This window comes from Meriones unguiculatus, chromosome 9, assembly GCF_030254825.1.
Source record: "Meriones unguiculatus strain TT.TT164.6M chromosome 9, Bangor_MerUng_6.1, whole genome shotgun sequence".
NCBI lineage: Eukaryota > Metazoa > Chordata > Mammalia > Rodentia > Muridae > Meriones > Meriones unguiculatus.
In genome coordinates, this window is record NC_083357.1 from 32,288,736 (window position 1) to 32,315,463 (window position 26,728).

The 26,728-nt window shown below is 44.1% G+C and overlaps 1 protein-coding gene across 14 annotated transcripts in view; it reads left to right on the plus strand.

Moving 5' to 3' along the window:
* The window catches only part of Thrb (thyroid hormone receptor beta), a 352,652-nt gene that overhangs the window by 154,801 nt on the left and 171,123 nt on the right, over nucleotides 1–26,728 (plus strand). For 8 of the 14 annotated variants that reach the window (XM_060391013.1, XM_060391011.1, XM_060391007.1 and 5 more), the window contains exon 2: nucleotides 916–996. The gene's annotated coding sequence lies outside the window, so the exon portion shown is untranslated. The remainder of the gene's footprint in view (nucleotides 1–915; nucleotides 997–26,728) is intronic. The other 6 variants (XM_060391010.1, XM_060391009.1, XM_060391008.1 and 3 more) reach the window with 1 other exon arrangement.

Sequence of the window (26,728 nt, forward strand, 5' to 3'; positions counted from 1 at the left end):
TACATAGATATTTTTGTGAATACAAAAAAAAAAAAAAGCAAAGACTGGCAATTTATAAATCAACTTGGGATTCAGGCTTGGGGTGGGATTATCAAGGAAATTATACCAATGCTCTTTTTATTACTTTGGTGAAGCAGAAAGAACAGATGTGAAAGGGGGAAAGGCCATCTTCAGATCTGGGTGTCAGGAATCCAGATATTTATGCTCCTAACTTCTGCCTGTGACTTCTGAGTTCCCCACGAGAGTCACAAAAATTATGACGACACAGCTGAGAAGCAGTGTCACGTGGGCAGTGGGGACTCTCAGACACAGGTGCTGCCCAACTCCGTACCTTCCCCCAGCAGGTGCTGGCGTGTGTGTCTGTCTGCAGAAAATGCCCCAGATAGGCCACACAGAACATACTCTCTAGGCAACTCCACTTTGTGCTGGGATGAGGCCCCATACAGCCCCTCTCACTGGGGCAAAGAGTAACACCTTCAGCACAGGGATCCTGGCTCATCAGGGAAGTAGGAAACTGCCTCTCATTGGCATAAAATCTCTCAACACCCCTCCCCATCCCATCCCGGGAGGTTCTTGTTTGCCTCTCAGCATCGTTCAGGCTGGGAGTGTAACACTCTTGGCTGTTGTTCTTGAAGCCCCATAGAAAAGTAGGCCTTTGGGAGGCAGGAAGTTGCTGCTGCCTGAGCTCTGTGATGACAGCCTCGTGTTACAGTCTCTTTCCAGGAAACTATGTCCAGTTCAGAATGAGATTTCATCTAAGTCAATTTGCATTTATTCAAAATCGGAGTAGCTCTGAAACCAGACACCATGTAAAGACAGAAATAAGAGCAGGTACCAATTCATCAAATGTTGGGGAAATGAAGTAAATTTTAAAATTTTATATTTATCTTGTGTTTTCTTTTTTTTTTTTTTCAGATCTGCAGTTTCCCTCTCGTCAGAAGACCTGCATGGTAGCACCAAGTTCCACACATGACTTAATGAATTAGAAGGTCAGAGGTCAGCTGTGGCTTTCTGTTTACCCTTGTGGTTATTTTTGTGTGTTCAAACTTGTGGCATCACCACTTTTTTAAAAGTTTATTTAGCATAACTGAGGTTGATATTCCAGACAAATACGAGATGTTATGTGGCTAAAACTGTATCAAGGAAAAGAGATGGGTAAATTTACTCAGGCGAAGAATGGCAGTCACAGAATGTGGGATGGAAATAGCCATTCCTCTTATTTCACAAGAAAATTGTGCTTGAAGAATCCAATTCCATCTCAAGTATCTTTTCCTTGAGTGCTAAAGAAAAGAAAACCCAAACAAGAATTAGATAAGCCTGGCTGGAGTGAGCCAGGGAGGGGGAAGCGGGTGGAGGGAGGTTTCCTTGGTTTGCTGATAACTCCTCTGGATTCCCCCTTCATCTAGAGGTGTGCTGTAATATCAGGCAGCCTGTTTGGAATGCTCAACCGTAATTTTGAAGCCGGCTTGTTTTCATCATTAGAATGACTGTTTCTGTTTGTCCCTGCATCTGAGGCTATGTCAGCGCTTTTTTTTCTGTGTTTATTATTTTTAGTAGTTTAAAAGCTCACCATAAAAAAAGGCAGTGGGTACTGTGCAGGCCCGGCCTGCGTCTGGCGGAGTCCATGGGAGTGTTGGCTGGCAGCGGCAGCAGGGCCCTTTGAATGCTGTCTTTGTGCTTCACTTTGCCTGTGGCCTCTGGCCATTGTCTAGGCTCCTTGGTTGTGCTGGTGCTGTCTGATGGCAAGCAGTACTAATATTACAGTTCTTGGTGCCCAAGCCCTCCCTTGGGAGCCCCTGTCTGGCTGCCTCTGCTCCCCCGCCCTTCTCCAGGGCTGTCATGCTCCTATCAGAACACAATATTGCTAGTGTACGGGCTGTCCTGCAAACAGGATCACTTAAGAATCGTGAGATGTTCGGTTTTCATACAAAAATTCAATGGTCAGTATTTCCCATGCTGCCAACATGGTACATCTTCATTAATTATTTTCCCCCTTTCCCAAATGCAACCTTTTGGTGAGCCTCAATTTATACAGTATGGAAAGGGACAGCTGTGCTGTCTGAGGATGACAAGGGCAGCCCCCAACCTCTTTTTCCTCATCCCTCCTCCAATCAAACTGTCATCTGAAGTCCTCCACCTCCTCGCAGAACCCTAGGAGATCTCAGAATCCCCACACATGTTCCTGCAGACACAGAAGCCACAGAGGAATCTCTACATCCGTGAAGCATGAAGGACTAGACCCAAAGAAGCAATCTATGAATCCGTTTTTGTATATTCCTAGAAAGGGTTTGGTCAGCCTATAGCAGTAGAAATTAGTGCAGTCATTGTTACCTCTGGGAGAAGCGGGAATTGGCCAGGAACCAGGAGCATAAAGGAATTGTCTGAAATGACAGGGCACCGCATAGCCTGTGCCCCACATGGCCTGTGTCAAAACTCATCAGTTCACCCTAGACTACAAATTAGCGTTACATGAACAAAAAGATAAAGAGGAAATAAGCACAACAAAATAAGCTAGGCCTTCAGTGAATGAAAAGACAGGAGCCAGATAATTTGCACCTGAACAACTTATGAAAGCTACGTGGACTACACTGTGGCTCTGGTCTTTACACAGTTCCTGACGGTTTGGGGAGGCCTGCTGTCCATGTGGTGTCTTCTTTGCTCGACAATCACCCACCTAACATAATAGAACGGCTACGTTTTTTCTTTTCTTGTTCTTTCTTTCTTTTTTTTTTTATCTTCACCTACTCCTTTGGATGCTTTTCAGTGGCTATAAAATGCAAACTTCTGTTCATTAAAGCAGAGACAGGATGAAAAGTGGGCCTCTGTGTTATCTATAACAGCAGCTCCTGGACTCTGCCTCTTGCTCTTGGCTTTCTAACTGCCACTGGCTACGCATCCTACTGTGACATTTGACCTTCTCTTATGCCCCTTCCTCAGCCTGAAATGCTTCAGACAATTCTACTTAAATCTCTCCAGGCCTTTGTTTAGAGATTGGCAGTAAAATGAAAGGTGACTATTTAAAAAAAAGCTGACCTAAGGAAGAGGAGCTCAAGACCTACCTGGGAAAAACTGACAGGAAGGTGGCAAAAAGTTTTTGAAAAGGAAGTAAAGGGACCCATGAAAGGGTCTCAGGGATCCAGAGCAGGAAAGATGCTCAAATGTGCCACACAGCCTTTGAGGCCACAATGCTTTTCTTCTGACAGGACAAATTGTCTGGGACTTGGGAGATTTCCCAACAAAGGGCCAAGGCAATGACTATCCCTAGTGCACCCACAGGAACACAGATTTAGTTCACTAATGAAGCTATGGTAAAACTGAATCATCTATAAAACATTTTTTAAATAACAGAACATTTTTAACCCACACATGCCGTGCTTTTCCTGCACATGACGCAAATTTCCTAATCAAACCAAATTTAATTTAGCAGATTTTCTTCCAACCAGCTTACTGTGCATGAGAGCAGAAATGGAATTATGTAACTCAAGAGTTGGAGCAGTATTCGCTTCCTTGTGACTCTACTTGTTTCAAGTCGTTGAGAGTCAATTTAACCAAATGGAAAATACCAAGACAGAAGGTGCCTATTTCTCCACTCCAGTGGCAGGAAATATAGCACCAGGGTTTGGGATATGACCCACCCCCAATAAAATACCCCTACTCCCTCCCAATACAACATGTGATTTCAGTTGTTTTTGAAATGACGGTAAGGGTAAAGTGTCAATAACTGAAATGTAGTCCGTGGATATTTTCCCATTGGTTTTATTTTTTTACCATTTAAACGATACACCTAATATAACCAGGCCTAGCCACCTACTATAACCCAGCCAAGTGTGCTGTTTATACCTGTAATCTTGGCATTTGGAAGAATGAATCAGAAGAATTCTTCATGAATTCAAGGCCAGCATGGGTTACATAGCAAGTTCCAAGCCAGCCTACATAACATAGTAACACCCTTTCTCAAAAAAAGATATACATGTACATATATGTGTGTATGTATATATGCATGTGTGTATGTATTTGAGAGAGAGATCCAGGCAGATTATGAAGCTGCCCTAGTAAAATAGTGAACTGTTTCAGGCACAGCATGAAGACCTGAGTTTGGTCCCCAGCATCTTCATAAAATACCGGGCAGAGTGGTTTGCACTTTAAGAACTTAGTGAGAGATCCTTTCTCAAAGAACCCGGTGTATGCCTCCTGAGAAATGATACAGGAGGTTGACCTCTGGCCTCCACCTATATGAGAGTGCATGCACATATGTTTCATATATTTCATATTCTGTTATATATGTATACATGATCAGATTCACAGAGGCTGAGTGTAGGACGCTGGTTGATATTGTCTATCAATAGAATAAAGTGTATGAAAATGTTGTCAATGGATAAAAAGCTTCTTTCCCGTGAGATGAGTAAGCTGTAAACATCTGGTAAACATCTGTGATGCAACATTGCACACTATGATTTTGCAGTTTCTAATACTACGTTGTGCACTTAACAAGAGGGTAGATTTCATATTGTGTTAAGACCACAGCAAAAATGAGCAAAGTAATGTAAGATGAAACAAAAGTTAAAGAAAATAGAGAATACTGCTGTTGTGTAGAGCAATCCAGAACCGAAGCAGGCTGCTAGCAGGCTGGTGCTTTTGACGTCTTCTCTTGACCTGGCTTCCTACTTGTGTCACAACAAGTAGGCTGTTCTCCTCTTGCTGTCTCTAATCTCGTTCATTCTTCCTTCAGGCCTCACCTATTAACTTGCTCCCTACACCCACTGGATCTGCTCTTGCTCTTGTTTTTTTTTTTTTTTTTTTTTTTTTTTTTTTAAGCAGCAGCCAGAACATGTTCAAACAACACATTCCTGGAAGGGCTTTTCACAAGGGAGGTGTCCTGTTTTTCCCCTTCCACTTTCCTCCAGCTATTCTCTCTAGTGTTGCTATTGAGCTAAAAACAACCGAAAGCAGTCTAACAAGGGAACAGCTACCACGCCATGCTCTTGTTGCTTCCATTGCCTGTTTCTAGAGCAGGAGATAGAGGGTGCCAGGGAGCCATGTCTGAAGACTTTACTGTCACAGAAGTGTCCCTCTGTCCACTGAGACAGATGGAACCTTAACTAGACCTTCCAGTCTGAAACAAATCAATGTATCCTGTCAGCTATTGGCTTTGTAAAAAGCTAAATCTGTGAAGAGAATTTAGAGACTACCATAACAGGAAACTATTAAAAAAAAAAAAAAAACCCATAGCTTGAACCCAAAGTTTCCTTTTGTAGCAGGAGGCAGGGATCTAATCATCAGAGGTTTAGATTCTGTTTTCATTTCTTAGCTGCCTTTTCCAGCTAAGAAGGACTTAGCCCCTACAGACTTCGTGGTTCAAAATTCCTGCTGGAGCTCTAGTCTTCACATAGGAACTCTAGACAGCTGAAAAGTGGACTGTAGGGGTAAAAAACACCATGTTTTTTTTTTCCCTGCTTCGTGTAGAATTCCACTTCTACACTACCTTCAGTGCTGTCCACTGGCTCTTAGCTGCAAAGGAGCTGGCAAGCATACCTGGACACCTTGCCAGGCTGAAGGAATGTGGAAACTGGTCCTGACGGAACATCCAGACCCCCACGCCTGGTCCCAGTTAGGCAGCTGGTGGAGGCTCTCCTGGGTGCGGGTGCATGAAGCTACCTACCTGTGCAGTTCAAACCTTTGCAGAGAATGTATCCTCATCTATCTGCACGGTGATGGAGTCTATTCATTTGCACATGCGTCTATAGCCAGGGAAACCCAACTAGATATAAACTAAGCTCTTAAGAAAGCAATCTAGACAAATGAAAGGGTTTCCTGGTCTCTTTCTAACTGGAAAATCAGCAAGATTCCTGTGATACAGTCTATCAGCAGTGCATAAATAATGCATAGCTAAGGATGAATACACATACAACAAAAGCAACACAGACTTTCTTCGCCAGCAGCAGAAGTTTTCAAACACTAATATCCACAAATATCTGGAAAAAGAAAAGAAAAGCAGGCAAAATATTGGCCTCTCGAGGGCGTAGGAATAGGTGCAGAGATAGTCAAGAAATCGTCATAAGAAGCTCCACAAAAGCAAATAGTAATGTCAGGAGTAGGAGGCGCCACTGTTTGTCCTTTCCTCCCTTCCTCCCTGCCACCTCCTTTCTTCCCTTCCTGACGCCCTTCCCTTCCTTCCCTCATTAACTGCTTCCTTCTCTTCCTCTGTCACACCTTTCCCAGTCTTTCTGGGGAGAGACAGCTGTATGTATTTGGAAATATATTTTCACAAGATTTTCATTTTATATCCTTCCAAATGACAAAGAATTTATCCCAAACCATCATTTCCTCCTTTCTGTTAAGCTGCAGGGTGGCAGGTGATATCTAGCCATTGCCGCTGCCAGAGTCAAGGCCCATCTGTGGTGTTGACAGGATGGAGCCAGAGCCCACTTCAGATTGTTGGGATTCCACCTGCCTCATAGCACATGCTACTACCTGGTAGCCATACTTCTCTTGTGTTTGGGATCCATGGGGCTGGGCAAAAACGGCCCAAGTCTGTCAGAGCAAACTCTGTTGTTCAATGCTTTTGGCTCCTATGCCTCATCTTATAAGTCGGCTACAATACAATGAACTAGGATTCGTGATTCTAACCCCTTACGGTTGTATTTTGAAAGGTGAGTGCCATTCAGTCTACCCACCTACTGTTGGCAAGGAGCAGGCTGGTTGCATCCACTGCAGCAACTACAGACATGTAGCCTGCTGAGGCAGGTGCTGTGCTTTCTGGTGTAATCGCCTAGACCACGTCGCCAATTAAAGATAAACGGCTGTATGCTTGTAGAGTAAAAGTATGAAGGCATACATCTGAAAAACACCAACTGTAACCCCGTGGTTAGCGTGGTGAGAGAAGGAGAGAGAGGCAAAGGGGTCATTAGTGGTTTGCTACACATTACTCCTCATTGAGAGACGAAGCACATGTGGGTGGTGGGCAGGTCTCTGTGTGCCGTGGCATCTTGCCTCCTTTTAAAGCTGTCTTACAATTTAAATGCCCTTCTTATGGGCAACATTATTTGAGTCCTTGAAATGAAGTTAGCTTTTAGTTTTGGCAGCCTGGATGTTCATTTATTAGAAGTGTCTACAAGGCTTCTTGACACAGCGTCCTGGGTTCCACATGGTTTTCTCTTCAGCAGGTCGTAAGCCCAACTGAGAACCTACCTCCTAAAGCGTTTCCCTGTGATGTAGACATTGCTGATCCAAAGACCATTCCTTGGGGACAACTGTTCAGGTGGTTGCTTGCTGTCATTCATTGGATCAATGTTTGCTTGGTAACTAAGTATTTGGCCCCGCACTGGAACTAACCCAGTGTCTGCCATGGAAGAACAAAGATCTTCTTTCTGGTGGCAAGGAATTGGGACTACCCTAGGCAGCTGAGCTGGTTGTGTCTCTGGTGCCCACCGGAGCCCTGCAACAGGTAGCCAAAGAAACAGACTAGTGTTTGCAAAACATCATTGTGCTACTTTGGCATAAATAAGCACAATGGGCACAGGGAGACTGGCAGGACCCTCAGACACAGACTAGAACCAAAGCAGGAAGTAGGGCAAGGCTTCCTGAAGGATGGTAGACTCACTACATATGGATAGGTGAAGAAGAATTATCTAGGGGGAGGGGGAAGAAGAAGTGGCAGGCAGACAAAAAAAAAAAAGGCACACAGAGAAGCAAGTATAAGGTGATATTTGCAATGCACTTATTAGATATGATGTCAAAATTCAGGGGGTCAGGGTGGGAGCTGAGCACTGGCACTAAGACTGCCAAAGTCTATTTAACATTCTCACATTGGATGGATGTAAAAATTAAGCAGATAGTCTAGACAGCGTAAGAGCGTGGCTCTTCTTGCAGAGGATCCAGGTTCAATTCCCAGCATGCACATAGCAGCTCACGTTTGTAACTCCAGTTCCAGGGGCTCTGATGCCCTCTTCTGGTTTCTGTGGGCACTGCATGCATATGATACACAGACAAGCACTATGGCATACACACACATAAAATAAATAAATAAATATTTTTAAAAGAAAGAAAAATTAGACAGAGCATCAATTTGGTCCAGTTTTGTATTTCAGCAGGAGTCCTGTGACTCGGATACGTCACGCCTGGGTTGGACATGAAATTGACCACAGTGGGCCAGATAGGCAGCTATTCATTGGCCTCTGTGTAAAGTAGTGAGAGCTGAATTCAGGCAGTTGCAGTGAGAATTTATGGGGTGAAAAGAACTCAGGGACTACAGGGAAAACCAAGTTGGAGAACACAGGCATCAAAAGAAAAAGAGCAGTAAGCAAGAGAAAGACTGCCAAGAGAGGCATCCTGTGCACTCTCCCCACCACTCACAAGACCAGACCTTCATTCTTCTCCCTGGCCGAGGAGTGCTGTGTTCAGCAGAGCAAACCCTGATTTCCTCAAATGTGGCCTTTGAAGAACTTTTTTGGTCTAAGGATAATATATTTTTTTCTATCTTATTCATTATATTTTTTCTATTTCTTGTGTGGTTTGGGCCTAGCATTGGCTAACTGTTCTAACAGAACCAGGTACCTCAAGACACCCACCAGGCTCCTTCCTCACCTCTTAAAAGCTTTGAAGCAATTGTTGTGTCATGGAGGCTGGCCTGAGCCTTGTCACTTCTCTGCTCTGTGATAAAACAGCATAACCAAAAGCAGCTTCTGGAGGAAAGGGTCTCTCGGCTTACAGTTGCTGAGGAATAAGAGTCCATCGTGGGAGGTAGGCAGGGCAGCAAGTGGCAGGCAGCGAGGCAGCAGCGGGAAGCTGAGAGCTCACCTCCTTCACCAAATGCAGGAAGCAGAGAGGGAAGCAGGAAAGTGGTTCCGTCCCCAGTGACATACTTTCTCCAGCGAGGCTCCAACCCCCTAAGCCTCCCCAAACAGCACCAAACGGTGAGGGAGCCTATAGGGAACAATTTTCCTTTAAGCCATCGAACACAGCCCTACACTGGCCTTACTCCATCTTCTGCTCTTTTCCCCACAATACTTTTGACCCTTTTTGTATGTGATGTATTTATTATGTCATTGGCCCCTTGTTTTGTTTGTTGTTTTTGCTGCTGCTGCTACTGATGAGGACTGCTGATTTGTTTCAGCTTGATTAGAGAAAAGGACTTACTGTGTTTCCCAAGCTAGTCTGGAACACCCGAACTCTGGTGATCCTCTGATCTCATGCTCCCATGTAGCAGAACAGGCATGTGCCATCACACCAGATAAGCTTTTAGACGGTATGTACTAAGATGTAAGCCCCTTGCTAGTAGGCACAAGGAGCCAGTATCGTTTTCTTTATGGATACATCCTGAGTGCCTAGAACCATGCTGTTTTCCCTTTGTGGTTTCTTCCATTGTTTTGATAGCTAGATATTCATTTATTTGGATATTTTTTTAAATAAATGTTTCCTTAAAATACCTTGTTTTCTAGAAATTGTATGTCCCATTCACACAGGAGTGACAAGAATGCTGGATAGAACTTGTCTAGACTGCTTTAATTTTGTATCACGACTGTTCAAAGCTCCTGGCTTTAATGTTTGCCAGAAGTGTCAGAAAAATCTTTGGTTGAACCTGAGGCAACATCTAAATTTGTTCCTTAGCAGTAGAAGAATGAGAGGAATCCTGTAGCTTTTACCTGGATAGAAAAAAAATAGTTTCTCAAAAACTTGTTCATCTCTTTCACAAAATATATAATTACTTAATTTATGTTGAACACACATTTTAATTGTAGTCAATGATGCTATGTGGACCTCTTCACAGTGACAACCATCTGCTTAGACCACACCAATGAGTCCACAGCTTTTTCTAGAAAAACCAGAAATTTCTGCTTTGCAATAAACTTCCTCCTGCCAGCAGAGAGAGGAGCTGAAAGACCTGTTGACAAGTAAGCGTTTCTCTAATGCAAAGTACTATGCTATGCCAGTAGGAAGAACCGCCAATTGTGTTTCCTTGAAGAAACGCAAAATTGCTATGTATTCCACAATAGCTCTTTTTGTTTTCAGCAAATCCAAATGAAAGACAGAGAAGCATTGGTGGCTTTGGTCATCTGGAAACCTTTGATGAGACAGATAGAGTTGTACCAGGCAGGATTACTTCCTGCACAGGTGGAGAGAGAGAGGGTGAGGGCTGTAATTAGTATTTCTAACAGCAGCAGGTCCAGGTTTTTCATGATGCCGTTAACGTTGCAACACACGGTTTCATTCCCAGACTGTTGCTGTGTTAAGGCTTATTAATACATGTCTGAAATTTTTTCACTTCTACTTTAAACCTTGACACGGAATTATAACCTCAAAACCAGAATTACTTAGGGAGGATGACCAACAAGAATAGCAATACGTAGATAGCCAAAACCCAAGAGTTAGACAGTTCCCTGATCTGTTAAAACCATTAACTGTTAGCCAAGGGAGGACACATGTCTTTCTTATTTAATTTGGCAGATGCACTGTTAGCAAGAACAGGGCTGAGGTATGGATGATAGCTCTTTGCTGCGTGCTGTAGACATCCCAGTATGATTCGGTTCTGTCGTCTCCCCTTCATCTCCTGGCCTCCCCTTGTCAGCTGAGAGTGCCTGCCATGGTGTTAGGTATACACTTCAGTATACACTTGGCACTGTCCATATGATATATAAAATTGCACAAAAGTTCCATCCTTGATTTCCACTTAGAACATTGCTGATTAAATTAGGTACACATTTATAAGGAGTTGAACACTCACAACAAATATACAACAGGAGGCATGTTGACCTGCAATTGAAAAATTGAAAAACAACTAGGGGAATGGAATGATGTGTAAACTTTTTTGTATTCTTCATGAATATGGTTGAACTCAATGTGTGCTACTTTTAGCAAACCTTACCTGTTGTAGTATGTTATTAATATTTACTATTGGTTTAACTTCTGATAAAGCTGCTGTTAATCCTCAGTAGCTGTATAACAAAATCACCACACAGAGACTGGGATTTTAGTTAACCTAGAACACAATGCTGGGCAATATTTACTCCCTCTTAAACCTCCAAGCCCTCAGTTTCCTAACATTTAGATTTCCCACATTATACTTGCTTTTTGTGAAATCTTAGGTCTGGTTCATGCTCCAAGTCCTCCAAGCTCTCTCCTCCCGCTCTGCTCTCCTCATGCGCTCCTCTTCTCAAGCTCCTCCTCCTTCTCCCCCTTCCTGTTCTCTAGCTCCTCCCTTCTTTCCTGTCCTCTGGCTCCTCCCATTGCACAACATTGTATCTAGTTGCTTTATTTGTGTCCTGTTTACACAAGAGTTGAGACAGGGTGCTTATAGTGAGTATCACAATGCAATATCCAGATTGAAACCAGAGAGTTGGGGATGGGGAAATCAGCATTTGAATTAACAAGGGTAAGGCATATACATTTTAAAAGAACATTATACCAACACTTACCTTTTAGCATGAGTGTGTACAGAAGAAATAAACTGAATGAAAAATATTTATTTAGCAAAAGCTTTCCAATCAAAATAGTTGTTTTGTGAAATAAGTCACAGAATGGACTTGAGATGCCTTTTCCACTCAGTGCTACTCAAGGCCCAGATGAAGAGAAGCAGGTCATCATTTGAACAGACGCAGGAAAGGAAGTAGCTGAGTGTGTGTTTGAGAGACGTGGGAGATGATAAGCTACAATGACAAAGTGGTGAAATCTCTGGGAATCAAGTTCTAAACCCTTCTGTTTAGGTACACTTCTAAGGTGTCAGGAGTCTGCTGCAGCCATCCTCAGGGGGCTCTGCTCCTGCGCAGGTCGGCTATTAGTCTCTCTGGACTAGAGCTGGGACCCTGACTGTTCTCCTTTGCTACTCAAAGTGTGTGTAGTAGCCAAGCAGTAGTTTGGATACCACCAGGGACTTGACAGAGCTGTAGACTATCCCAGCCCTTGCCATCTGGTAACTTAGTACCTACCCTCTTACAAGATCCTGGGACACCTTTCTCTGCAGTCAAGTTCGGGTTGCCTGAGCCAACGCTCCATGCTTCTGTCCCCATCTAGCTGGCTAGTTTGTATGATTGTTGTTGCCGCACACTCTTCAAAGAAGAGCCTGTCATGAGCACGGCTCCTGTCTGGCTAGAGTGTGGAGGGGCTGACACTTTAAGGGATAGACATGGCGGTCCTCAGCAGAGAGAAAAACATCTGGAACATATGATTAGCAGTTAACGTTGGCTGGAACCACTGAGGACGCTGTCATGGTAACACTCTCTGTGGCCACCTAATGCTACTCTGATGCCTTTTTATGGAAACCTGGATGCCAGTGGGCCCACTTTTACAACCTCAGGGAGAGTAAATGTGGATCACAGGCAACAGGAGAAAAGAATGTAGCATTCAGGCTACTTCACTCATGGGTGCTGCACCAGGGCCAGCCTGAAACCTGACTGTTTAATACACTCGAGGTTTCTGTTGCAGAAGGCAGTAGAGCAATGAGAGGTGATGTGGCTAAAGGCTTTGATCTATTCTCAGGAAGATTAGACATGGGGCTGTGTAGTAAAAAAATAAACAAATAAATAAGCTCAAGGCTAGCTCACATGCTGCTCAGCCACAGGAGACACTAACTCCCGTGACAGGAATGACTTCACTGGAATGTTCTGAGTCAGAACCTTGATAATGACGATGGTAGGGAAAAAATGTCCACAGCCATATTTCTAAGTTCCCAGGCAACTGTCTCCTATAGCCATCAGCTCTCAGCTCAAAATAAACAGCTGAAGGAAGGCTGCCATGCCCCAGAGCTAGAGCCAACATCGAAAGCCAGCCAGTCAAAAGTGGCAAGAGATGTAAGAGGAGCCCAGACGTTTCCCATGTGGTTATCCAGGGAATCTTAAGGCAAGCATGGAAGCTGCACCTGGCCCAGGAAAGCACTGTGAACTCTCTCTTGTTTGGTATATCAGAGTCAGAAAAGCTGAAACAAAGCCACTCAACTCCTTACCACTTGTCTCAGGAGGATCAAAAACTTACAGCTTTCTAACAAGTAACAGGACAGGAGCCTACGCAGAGGGCCCCTGAAAGACTCTACCTAGCAGTGTATCAAAGCAGATACTAAGACTCATAACCAAACCTTCGGCAGAGTGCAGGGAACCATATGAAAGAAGGGAGAGTTTGTATAATGTGGAAAGGATAGGAGCTCCACAAGGACCAAATATATCTGAGCACAGGGGTCTTTTCTGAGACTGACATTCCACCAAGGACCATGTATGGATATAACCTAGAACCTCTGCTCAGATGAAGCCCGTGGTAGCTCAGTAACCAATTGGTTTCCCATAGTAAGGAGAACAGGGACTATTTCTGACAGGAACTCAATGGCAGGCTCTTTGACCTCTCCACCCCCCAAGGGAGGAGCAGTCCTTCTAGGCCACAGAGGACTTTGCAGCCAGTCCTGAAGATACCTGATAAACCAGGGTCAGATGAAAGGGGAGGAGGTCCTCCCCAATCAGTGGACTTGGAAAGGGGCAGGGAGGAGATGAGGGAGGGTGGGTGGGAAGGTTTGGGAGGGAATGAGGGAGCAGGATACAGCTGGGATACAGAGTTAATAAAATGTAACAGGAAAGAGAGAGAGAGAGAGAGAGAGAGAGAGAAAGAGAGAGAGAAAGAGAGAGAGAGAGAAAGAAAGAAAGAAAGAAAGAAAGAAAGAAAGAAAGAAAGAAAGAAAGAAAGAAAGAAATTACAGCTTTCTAAAGCCTTGACTTGAGTGTTGAGCTTTGACCTCTGGCTTACTCTCCTTGTCACTGACTTCAGACTACAGTGAGATGGGTTCTTACGTCACTGTGTCTACTCAAGTCAGGTTCCTCGGCACATTTTTGTTCTGTCTCTCTCTTCCTTCCTACTGTGATAACCATGCTTTCGTGTATGTTATGAATTGTGTTTGTTCTGGACTTCTGAGCTTTATTTTCCTGACCAGATACTGTAATCCAGTATTGTCTTCTAAATGTGTAATGTCACAAACCTGTCACATATGTAATATTGAAATGTCTGTAACTATATTAAAACAGGAAATGATCAAGTGAAGTTTATGCTGATACTATAGTTTTGTGGCCAGAGATGGCTCTAGGTAAGAGCTGCCCAAGCATCAGGACCTGAGTCCAGAGTCATGCAAAATCCAGTGTTCCCATGCAGGCCTGTAACCCCAGCAGTGCTGGGCAGAACCAGAATTGCTGAGGCTTGCTGGCTGCCAGGCTAGCTCCAGGTTCATTCAGTGAGTGGCCCTGTCTCATGACATGGAGAGTGATAGAGCAGGATGCACAAAACTCTTTCCCTGGCCTCTGCATGCACACACACACACACACACACACACACACACACACACAGACACCATTACAGAAAGCAAACTCAGTAAGCTGCATTGATGAAGTACTTCAACATGTCATTGAAATCAGACACATATCATACTTGGAACTTCTCTCACTCTGAACATGGCTGGCTTATAGCTACTGGCTAATGGCTCAGACTTCAGAGCATTGCTGCTCACATTTGGAGTCAAGGTCTTTTAAAGAAATGTGATTTTAAAAAAAAATGTGAACCTTCCTCCTGGAGAAAGAAAATCCTGTTACCATACAATGTTACCTCGATTTTGGGGGAAGAAGGAGACTTTGAAAGGCCTGGAAGCCTGGTAGGCTAAAGTCATCTTATGAGCGTCACAATTCTATTGTCAGCCTCCTGTTTGTTTTTAAATGTTTACTATTAAGATTTACACAGATTCTGACAAGAAAAGTTGCATTGTTCCCATACATGAAAATAAGTGTCATTTTGCAAAAACAAATGATAAATGCAATAAATAGTTTACAATTTTAAATTACTAACCGTAGACTACCTGCCAGCTCCTCTGTCATGTTCTGTTTGAGGTTCTCTGCCTAGGGATGTTAGAACCCCCGGGAGAAGCTGCTATGGGGTGTCCTCTGGAAGGCTGAGCGACAGCTAATGTCTCCAGGGACATGGTGTTACATCACCACAGAGGCACCTGGTTCTCAAGCCTGCGCAATGAGATGAGGACCAGGGACACGGCCTGGGAGGGCTCATGTGCTTCGGCATAGTTCACACCCCAGAGACTGCTTCTGTTCTTTGACTAGTGACTACCTCCAGCCCACCCATACCCGACTCCATTTTCTAAAAGATACCCCCATAGCTCAGCCCTCACAGAGCAGAGCTGGAGGGGAGGAAAGCAAGACAAGGCACACGGATGCGATGGCTCTTGTCCTCACCGGGTGACAGCCATTCCGCTTTCATAATCCAATCACCCAGACCTGAACAGAGGGGGAAAAAACAAGGAGCTGCCACCCAGGCCGCCTGCATTGACCTGAGTTCACAAATGTAAACCCAACTGCTGGTCAGACAGGACAGGTAGTGAGTGAGTGGCTTCTTAAGACTGGAACTGTGGATTTTTAAATGCAATTACACCTCTTTAGCTGATGTCATTATTTTATTTGCTGCAGATATTTGCAGTTAATACTCAGTGCTACAAACACCAATTAAAAAGCTGATTCTGAATTCTAATTCAGTGTAGACTGGATTATGCAAAAATCCCTGAAGCCTTGTATCAAAGCCCTCCGGGCATTTCTCCCCACGGACATGGTTCCAGGCACTGCAATCATTGATGTCGCGGTGAAGGGAAAGCTGGGATGCTCTTGGCCTTCAGGGTGTTCTGTATAATTACAGTCCTAGACTATGTCCATCCACTCCTGTAACATCTGTTGAGAAGCACTGAAGAAGGAAGGGGAATGCCCTGTGTGGTGTGGGCCGATGGAACCCTGCTTAGAAGGGGGCCTGTTCTTTTGTTCTGGGTCTCTTTGTTGCAGGGCTGACAGATGTGGCAGAGATCTGAGGTTTCTCACCTTCCGCAGCTTTTCTCACGGTTCTGTAGCGCTTGTTAGAAATACTTTACTGTCCCTCTTCTTCTGTGCTTGTCTTCACAGATATCTAACTGTATTTTGTGACAGCTTTCAAAGACTGTCAACTAAGTCAATGACTTGACTCAAGGCATGTGACTAAGAAAGGGCCGCACAATAGAGAACTCAGCAGGAGTCCTCATCCACACCGGAAGGGGAGTTAGGGTGCAGGTGTTGACTGCCTGCCTTGCTCTTGTTTGAACACAACAGTTTAACACTCTTTCCAACAGCCATGCCAGGGTGTTTGTGATGTTCAGCATGGCCACTTTTCCTATGTCAGACAGGGTGGATGCAGTCTGTTACCTGAGTGTTGCATGAATAATGGGCGTGTTGAGCTTGCTGCTCACCTAGGTTTTAGGTAGGGTATGTTTTATATGTGTTTTGTAGACTCTGGATTGAATCCAGGGCCTGGTCCATCCTCTAACTCTAACCCTAACCCCAGCTCTCTTCTCACTTTTTACTTTGAGACAGGATCCCGCTAAACTAATTTCCATCCACGTTGACTAATTGAGTTTCCTTCACTTAGGCTCGTCTTGAAACTTTTATGTTTGATATTGGATAAAACATACTCTTTCATACTTGATGTTCATTTGCTCAGTGTAATATTGTTGAAATATAAGTATTACATCCTTTTTATTGATGAGTAGTATTGGTTACATGAATACACTGCAGTTTTGGTTATTCATGGTCTTGCTGAATAATGAATAGAAAAAATATTGTTCACAGTTTGCAGCTTTGAGGGGCCATGTGTGTGTCACTTGACTACATCCTTGGAAGTAGGTTTGCCATGTTATAGTACATATTTAACTGTACTGAAAACATTTTTTGATTGATAAGGTTGTTCTTTGGTAATTTCATGCATGTATGTTACCCATTCTCATTACCCTCTTCCCATCACCTTCTTTTATCTGCCACCCATCCCTGCCAACCCTCTCTCCTCTTTTCTTCTTTTTGTTTCTTCTGTTTCATACTGATTTTAACCAAGGCTATATGTGGCCACAGGTCTGTAACTATTCATTGGAGGCAGTGGGCTCACCATTGTCCATACAACTAAGGAACAAATGCCCCTCTTCTAGAATCTACCAGTAGCCAATAGTCCATCAGAGGAGTAGGACCCCATGGGTCCCTCCACAGTCTGTGATTGACTGGTGGCAGGTTCAGTCTTTTGCAGGCTCAGTTCAGGCAATCTCAGTTGCTATGCGATCATGTTTTAAACGGCTGCACCACTCCCCAAAGATAGCGTGTTTATAGCCTCTTTCTTTCCCTTCCTTCTGGCTCTTTAATTCTTTCTACTTCTGCAACAGCCTTAGAGGGGGTGATACAAATGTTCTATTTAGGGCAAAGCACTCAACTGTCACTTGTTTTCAGCATCTTAAGTGGCCACAAGTCTCTGCATTTGCTGCCATTCATTGCCTCAGATTGAGGCTGAATGTAGCATTTGTCTCTGGGCACAAATATGTATTTCAGGCTATGTCATTTTAGGTAAACAATGGTAGTAGGTACCTTTCCTTCTAGGCTCTATGATCTTCCCAGCAATGATCCTTTGACACTGCTTACAGTACCAGAAATGTTTTCTCTCCTGTAGAGTAGATCCAATCCAGTATGGTTGCCTCTGTATCTCCCATGGTACCACTGCACCAGTGAGTTCCTCTTAGCCGGCAGGTTGGCATTGCAGTTGTTAGCTACACCTGGGTCATTACTTCCTTTCCCCCACCAGCAGCCTGCATAGCACCATCTAGCTCTATGCAAGCTAGCCAGCAAGAAGTCTTTGGCTCAGTTCCAGACTGATTCCTTTCTATCCTGCAACCAAGGCCACATACCTTGGTATCTTGGTATCTTCAGTTAGTGAGTCTTACCATCTGGTTCTTGTGTGCAACCCGGAGAAATGTCAAGAATCTATATTGTTTTGATGGTTTATGGAGCCTCCCTGGCCAGCAATGGAGGTGCCCTAAACCTGGTGCTGGGGCTTTTGTTTAATAAACAGTGGCTGCTAGGAGTAGCATTATCCAGCCTCCAGCCATGCAAATCTCCCTTCCAGCTCATTTATTGTTAACTTACATATTTAATTAGCTTACAGAGCAGTACGTTTGCATATATTCTTTTCACACATGCTTCACTTTAGGTGTCCCTCTCATCCCTACCCTCTCATCTCTCTCATCACTAAGCCCCATCGCTGTTTGAAACTTTCACACCCGGTATCCTTCCTCTCTGCTTTAATATCATCTATGTTCTACTATCGCACCTCCTCTCACCAGTGACCTGTCCAGGTTCTTGTCCTCCATAAGCACTCCCAAGTTAAACATTCATATCTAGATTTTCAAAGCCGGGATCCACATACAAGAGAGACCATCTGACATTTATCTTTCTGGATCTCAGTTACCTCAGTATAATTTTTCTATTTCTCCCCACTGACCTGAAAGTTTCTATTTTTCTTTTTTTTTTCAGATCTGAAATTTCATTGTGTACAGTGTACCACATCTTTATTATCTGTTCACCTGTTTGATGGACATTTACGCTGATTGTATTTCCTAGCTGTTGTCAGTCAGAGTGGCAATAAACATGGATGAGGAAGCATCTCTGTGGTAGGGTGTTAGTCCTTTGGGTGTATGTTCAGGAGTGGACTATATAGTTGTGCCATATGCTCCGTCTATTTTCTTACATTTTGAGGAACCCCACACCGAATCTCATAGTGACTACACAGGCCTACATTCCCACTAACAGTCCCCGTGACTCTACCTGTAACACCTGTAACGGCTGCCATTTGACTTTTCTATATTAGCCATTCTAACTGGGGTGAGATGGGAATCTCAGAGTAGTTTTAATCTGCAGTTCTGTCAGTGTTATTAAATGCTTTTAAAATTATTTATTAGCCATCCATAGTTCTTATTTTGAGAACTCTCTATTCAGTTCCAAAACCCATTTTTGATTGTTTTTTTATAATCATGAGTGTTTTATATGATCTAGATATTTATCTTCTGTCAGATATATAATTAATACTTTCTCCATTATGTATGCTGCCTCTTCACCTTATTGACAGTTTTCTTTCTAAATAAAGTAGTTTTGCAAAGTTCCACTTTCACCAACAAAGTGTGAGAGGTGTGTGTTGCTTCCTCTCCTTACTGGCACTGGTTAGTGCCAGTCTTCTGAATTCATCATTGTGGTGGGTGGATAGTGGTAGCCCATTGTGACTTTAAAGTGCCTTCTCTTGGCATTTCTCCTAAAATAGGTAAGCGAGACCTGTGGTTGCTAGCTTATGCTACACATGTAATAGTTACTGCACCTTTTGAGGTGCCCTCTTTCTCCTCCCTGTGACACAGGATGTCTAGTGCCAGTCGTTTTAGCCTTATCAAATGTGGACATGCCTCAGCCTCAGGGCTCATCATCTCCAGATTATGGTCCTGATAGCATGTGCAGGGAAGAGCTAGCATTTCACCTGCAGGGGCCTCATGCCCAGGATATATACAGACACAATAATCTGTGCCTACATAGTACTGTCCACTGAACACTGAGCACCTTCCGAGTTGTGGAGAGTAGAGTGGGCAGTACATTGGAGCATTGAGGAGCTTGGTTTATAGCTGTGTGACACAGACAAGAAGCTGTCACAGCAGTGTCACGGGCAGCAAGTGCTTAGAGAAATACATCTGTCAGAAGCCTGTGAGGCCAATTGTGAAAACTCCTCTAGTAAGCAAGATCCTTCTCATTTTCAGGTTTGTTGTTGTTGTTGTTGTTGACATCGTCTGATAATTTTATAAATGGCTACAGTGTACTTTGATCAAATTTACTCTTCATCTTTCCCTTCAATTCTTTTTCTATCCCCACAACCACTTTTCCATCCCAGCTTCATGTCTTTTTTTTTTTAACCCATAAGTCCATTTAGTTTTACCTCTGTTCCCTGGGTATAAGACAATCTAGTAGAACATCGGTAGCCTCTTGGGCCCCATCCCTGAAGATACCTTCCCTCAGAATCCATCAGTTATTAGTAGCTTCTCACATGATGGCAGAACTCATGAACCCTTCTCACTCCATGATGAGATTTTTGTCTGGCTTGATCTTGGCACACATTCACAGCCATATAAGTTTGTGTGTACAAAACAGCACTATTTTGTCCAGAAAATACTGTTCTGCTGCAGATACCCGTTCCCCCTGACTCTCACAATCTTTCTGCACCATCTTTTTGCAGTGACCTGTGAGTCTGAGAAAGTGTGATATAAATATCCTATTTAGAGCTGAGCACTGCCCAATCTCATTCTTTGCATGTTAACAGTTATGGGTCTCTGTGCTAATCGTTATTCTACTGCAGAAAGCAGCTTTCCTGATGACTAAGATGCACTGGTCTATGGGTATGAAGATAGAAACCGATGGGACAGTTGATTGTTATTGAGGTTTCGCCAGTTCATGGTGCCAGGCATGAGCTCTATCTTGTAGATCACATTTTAAATACAATCAGAAAAATATAGTTATTCCCATAACATTTATGCAGTAATTGCACTAGTGGGCATATCTTGCCAGCCCAGTCATTATTATTGCTTGCAGAGTTCACAGCTGGCTAAGACTGTTGATTACTTTATTAAGATCAACAGTAGACAAATGAGACTTCATGAAATTATGTTACAGCAAAAGATACCACCATTCAAGTGACGAGGCAGCCTACAGAATGGGGACGGGGGGGGGGCTGCTGTATCAGCTACACATTATCAGAGGGTTAGTGTCTAGAATATGCAAAGACTCAGAAAACTAAACACCAGGAAAACAACCCAATTTAAAAATAGGGTATAAAATTAAACAGAGTTCCTAAAAGAAGAAACACAAATGGCTGAGAAATACTTTTTTTTAACTTTTATTAGTTATACTTTATTCATTTTGTATCCTCCCATAAACCCTGCCCTCCTCCCCTCCTAATCCCACCTTCTTTCCCCCTTCTTCACGAATGCTCCTCCCCAAGTCCACTGATGGGGAGGTCCTCCTCTCCTTCCTTCTGATCTTAGTCTACCAAATCTCAACAGGAGTGGCTGCATTGTCTTCCTCTGTGGCCTGGTAAGGCTGCTCCCCTCAGGGGGAGCTGATCAAAGAGCAGGCCAATCAGTTATGTCAGAGACAGTCCCTGTTCCCCTTACTAGTGAAGCCACTTGGACACTGAACTGCCATGGGCTACATCTGTGTAGGGGTTCTAGGTTATCTCCATGCATGGTACTTGGTTGGAGTATCAGTCTCTAGAAAGACCCCTGTGTTCAAATTTTCTAGTTTTGCTGCTCTCCTTGTGGAGTCCCTGTCCTCTCCAGAGCTTACTAGAGAAATACTTTTTTAAATGCTCAACATCCTTAGCTGTTAAGGAAATACAAATTGAAACTACTTTGAAATTTTATCTTACCCCAGTCAGAATAGATAGATTAATAAAACAAACGACTAAAAAATGCTACTGTGTGTGTGGAGAAGGGAGACTATGGATGGGAGGGTAAACTGCTACAGCCATCAGGGAAATCAGTATTCAGTTTCTGCAAATGGCTAGAAATAGCTCCACCATATGATCCAGCAAGGAGATCTTTCTAGAGAAGTTGTAATTGCTGGTTTACAGGTGGGGGAGGAAGGCTCTGAGAGGAGTCAGCTGCCCTGACAACTGAGTCTCCCTGAGTCTTTTCCAGACAGGCTTAGACTGCTGGGGCCTGGGGCCCTCCAGGAGAGCATGCCCAAACAATAGAGAGAGGACGTTCACATGTGCAGGGCTGGCCATGGAGGCTGCTCAGCCCAGAGAAGCTCCATTCAGGAAGCTACGATGCCTTGAACTGCTGTTAACGACTGAGGTACAACCTCTTTGAGATTAAATTGTGTGGTATTAGATTTCTTTCAAACATCTTTTCTGGAAGTTGAGTACATTTTCTATTAAACAGTGTGTGCTTTCCTATCCATCACAATGTAAGAATTGCAGTTATTTTTTAAACCACATGCCTTCCAGACTCACCAATCCAGTCTGTGCAGTAGCCCTGGGTAGGGTCCGTTCATGTCATTAGCCCATGTCTGCCCATCTGGAGGCTTAAGTCACACACATTCTAACCCAGTCTAATGGCTGTAGCAGTTTGCACTCCCATCTGTGGTGACTATGTGGTTCCCTTCCCCACATGCACAGTAGCATGATTTTATTAGTCATTTGTCTTCTTAATCATGTCTATTCCATATAGTGTCTAGAACCATCTCCCTCAAGCACAACACAGGCAACCATGGGAATACCAGAATCATTTCCATTTTATTCATCACTCATGTACCAGGAGTCTCTGTTTTCCAGATGTATTACTGCTGTGTGTGATGATGTCACTGCATTACACAGATTCATTAAATCTCCATGATCCTCTTAGAAATAAATACTATATTCCTGCTCCACAGCCGAGACCAGGAGATAAGCAATTGCTCAAGACACAGTGGACTCCACGCACTCATGCTCATTGCACCTCTCCATGCTGTCTCTTCATACTTGTAAAACTCAAAGAAGCAAAGTTCATCCAGCACTCATCTGTTGTGCAACTGCTGGGTGGGTGAGTCAGCAACACCTTTGCCCCAGGAACTCTTAGCTTATTTGGGGAGATGGGTAGAGTAATGTTTGTAATGCCCTGCTAACTGGAGTCTGGAAGCAACAGCTCTGCCTGAGCCAGTAAGACTGAGGGTTAAAGAGGCATGTTTAGCCTTTCAAAAAAAGGGAGTGAAAAGGAGCAAGACTTTTGACTTGGGACAAGGCAAAGTATGTTTTAGAGGTGTCACTGTGCCTTGTGGGGCAAGATGTTATGGTATGCTGTGAATGGCTGCAGGGGCCGTGGTGGCTGTTGACTTATATCAGTTGTGGGCAGAGTCATATGGGGTAGGCTGAAGGGTAGGAAACCATCTTGGCCTAGTAGGAAGCAACTGAAGCTAAGGACATAGAAGAGATGTGAAAAACACCTTCTAGAAAAATCTGGCCTAGACATCAGCATCTCAATCTTCCAAAAACAAAGGAGGAAGAGGATTAACAAAGCTGGGGGACTGGATACCAAACATTTCGGAAAGGTTGACAGGAAAATACAGAGTGAACTAAGTAGAGCATGTGAGTGGGGGATGGAGGCAGGAGAGAGAAAAGTGGAGGAGGAGGAGAAGTAGGAGGAAGAAGGAAAGGTCACGATGGTGAAGTGTGAAGCACGCTACTCTTTTTGGAGGGTCCTAGGGTGTTGTGTCACAGGCACGACAATGCCTTTGCCATCCTGGCTTGCTGCAGCTGGCTCCTGCTTGAGTCACTTGGCAGCAGCCATGTCCATGGCTCCGCTAAAGCTGTGGCGATCTCCACCAGAGACAACATATCAGCATTATAGGAGACTTCCTTCAGGGGCACTGCCTTGGCATGCAGGCAGCTCCCAGATCTGGCACACCCACAGAAACATGTTAACTGAAGACAGAAGTAAAGCAAATTAAAGCCATTGCCAGGCTCCCTACAGGGAACAGGGGCCACGACTTCCAAACTAGTGCTTTTTCCCAAAAAAATAATTGAAGAGCCAAAGACCTGACAGTTGCATTGACAGTTATCAATCCTGTATCTCGATGACTTTTAACTCAAGTACTTTTCCCAGACATAAGGAACCTAAAGACTTGTTTCAAGCCAAATTATTATTTCCCTCGTGGCCGGTTATAAGTAGCATAATTAGTGGAGAGAGCCATTTCACTCAGCAATTATGATTATTACCATGCTGGGCCAAGAGGATAGTGAGCATTCTAATGGTGCTTTGGCTGTGGATAAGGTAGCGCGTCAGGTGTTCGCTACCCAGGAGCCTCCTGATGCTGGGAGTCTCATTTCAACAAGGGGTTGGGTTACCACACGCTTTGCTGGCTGCCGGCTGCAATACTGGCCTCCGGCAGCAGGCCAGGAGGCTGACAAGGAGCCCCTGGCCCTCCTGGAGAGCAGCATGGGCTTGTGAGCTAGCTGTCTGGGAGGAGCATCTTGTGCACAGTCCTCCCGGTCATGACACCAGCACAGTGTTGGCGAGCCCGGGCATCTGAGGTGCACTGCAAGAGCGTGTAACCGGGAGAGCTCAGCCACACAAATACAGGACGTGACTGGCCTCCCAGCAGCTCACGGGCCTGCAGAGCCTCCATTCTGTCTAACCTGGAAGTTGGACCGGGTGTGGAGATGTCTGAAAGTCTTCAGAGCCCAGAGGACAGCAAGGTGAGCACCAACCTGAAATGCTCTCATTTCTGTTGCAGTTAATGAGTGGGTCAGGCAAGGTGTGTACATGTGAGAGCACAGACACCAGTGGCCAGCCTCTTAAAATTCTGGCATGCCCTGGGTAAGGGCAGGGTTTCGCAGATGTACTGCCAAAGATCCCTTTGCATCTTATTGTTAAAAATGTAATGTGTGTGTACATATATACACATGTATACATACATATATCTTGGACTTCAAACCTTTTTATTGGAAGGCAAAGGGGCAAGTTGTGATAAATGCATAGAGAATATAAAGGTACGTTTTCCAAGCTTTAAAAAATGTTGGGGAAGCTTAAGAAGAAGGTAAGGTATTTTCCTATTCTGAAATAAGATGTTGAATTTGGGTAAGGATAGGAAACTGTAATGATTCCTGTTAGCACACTTTCAGAGGTGATCCATGGTTACCAGATATATTGAAAAGACTTGGATATTCCATAGAAGCTGGGGTTTTGGTGATGGTACCTGTTTAGTGAAAGGCTGATGGGGTGAAGGTGTTTCACCTGAACCAAAGAGGAGTCAGGAGTGAATGCACCTTTTTTCAAGTATAGGACTCATTGACTTGAATTTCCAAGGCAAAAGGTTTGCTGTTCTTTTGGGAATAGGTAGGAAAGCAGACCCTTCTGGTTTAAAAAAAAAAAAATAGCCTACTTTCTGGAAAGTGTGTTTCTTATACATGCAGACTTGGCATGCAGGAACCGAGATTTTGTGGAATCCCATGGAGTCTACGTGGAGAGTAAGCAGTGTGATGGGGACGTTGGGGGCGTAGAAAGAGAGGTGGGGACGTCAGGCGCGTTGCAGAATTCTCCCATCAATTGCCAAAGCTCCCACGGACCTGGGTTTTCCCCAGTGTGGTCCTCTTGGTCATCATACATTGAACTGCTGTGTAAAGGACATACCTTGAGCCTCACTGCCACTAAAACCTGGGTTGGATTGCGTTGGCTGTTTCTAGGGTTCTGGGACATAATCTTATATCTTGCTACATCTCCCTTTACTCAGCAATTAGTGGCAAGAAGGGAATGTCTACCAGTGGGAGAATTAGTGACAGTGATACCAGAATATTCAGCTCAGTGCTAGAATGGTCTATGAGCAACAATCAACTGCTTAAAGTAATTCTTAAAGGTTGTGAACTGAAAAAAAAAAAATACTAACAAGAAAAGGCCTGTTTCTTGCTTCTGCAACTATTCTTCATGATGCTCGTCCCTTCCTACTCTTAAGAGTATTGTAGACAGAGTTCTGGCTTTGGTGGGCACTTACAATATACATCTAGCCCCAAAAAGGAATCAGATTGGAGCTTAAACCATCACCACCAACAACAAACTTCCACAGTGAATTTAAAGGTAATATTATGATATCTTAAAGGCTCTTTAAGAAAATGTTTTCACTAGAGTGTGAATGGTGCTGTAGAAAGTGAAGTGTATTTATAATAATTCAGTATTTCCAGTAAGGGGAAATCTACCCTCAATTTCTTCTGAGCAGAAGAGGAAATGTAGTTTTATTTTTCATATAATACTTAGTAATGGGAAAGACAAACATGGCTTCAAAAGGCTTTGGGTAATGGCCCTCGAGGGTCTGAATGGGATCAGATCTGCAGGATGTGGCATTTAGGCAGCTGCACGATATTCTTAGGAGCTTCCGGGATATGAGCTATAGGGGAACAGCAGTTAATTCTCCCTCCAAGCAGCAGGTGTGTGCGGCCTTTCCCCTTTACCCAAGGCTCTCTACTGGGCACTTCTGCATGATTAGGGGGCTTCTTGTCTTCAGGGTATCAGCATAGGATCCCTGTGCAAAGGCAAGGATGTGTCTGAGAGGGAAGACTTGGAGGCTATAGTTCATAGCATCCTTCATGACAGGTGTGAGACCTAGCTGAGTCCGGAACATGAATAGGACTTTCCTTCCCATCTCAGCTGACAGAAGTATTGTCATCCCCAAACCTGGACATCATACCCACTTCCTCTTTTCTTAACCCGCCAAATCTAAACTGACAGCAACTGCATATTTTGTTTCCAAAACGTATTTTCTGTCTGTTCATTGCTGTGCCTCCCCTTCTACCATCTGTGGTCACACCACTGCCCTCCCACTCAGCTACTCCAGTGGCTTAAGAACCAGTTTCTCTCTTTCTGTGATGGCCCAGCCTCTCATCCATTTTCCACAAAGCAGCCAGAACAATGACATCACCTCAATTTAAACCTTTAAATGTTTTCCACTGGGCCAACAACAAAATCTTTGTCTCTGGCCACACTTACTGGTCCTTCAGGGATGCAGCCCAGCCCCACTGTTCTCTTTCCTCTTCTCACTGTGAGTCCCAAGGGCCATCCACTCTGGATCACTAAGAGTCTTTGCTAAAAAAAAAGATGTCCAACAGAGATAAAAAAAAAATGTGAAAGGTATTGAGGCACAGAAGGAAGGCCCCACAAATGTGGGTGTGTTTGTGGGAACTACAGGAAGCATGAGTGGACTTCAGACATCTCACATTTTATCTCCCCACCAGCTTCATTAAATTCTTCCCCAGGATAATGTTGCTTATGGAATCCCCCACCAGAAAGTACAGTAGTCACTGTGTGCCAGGTGCAGTGCTGGGCATAGAGCGAAAATGACTGAGTAAACAGACACAGGCACCATACATACCTTCT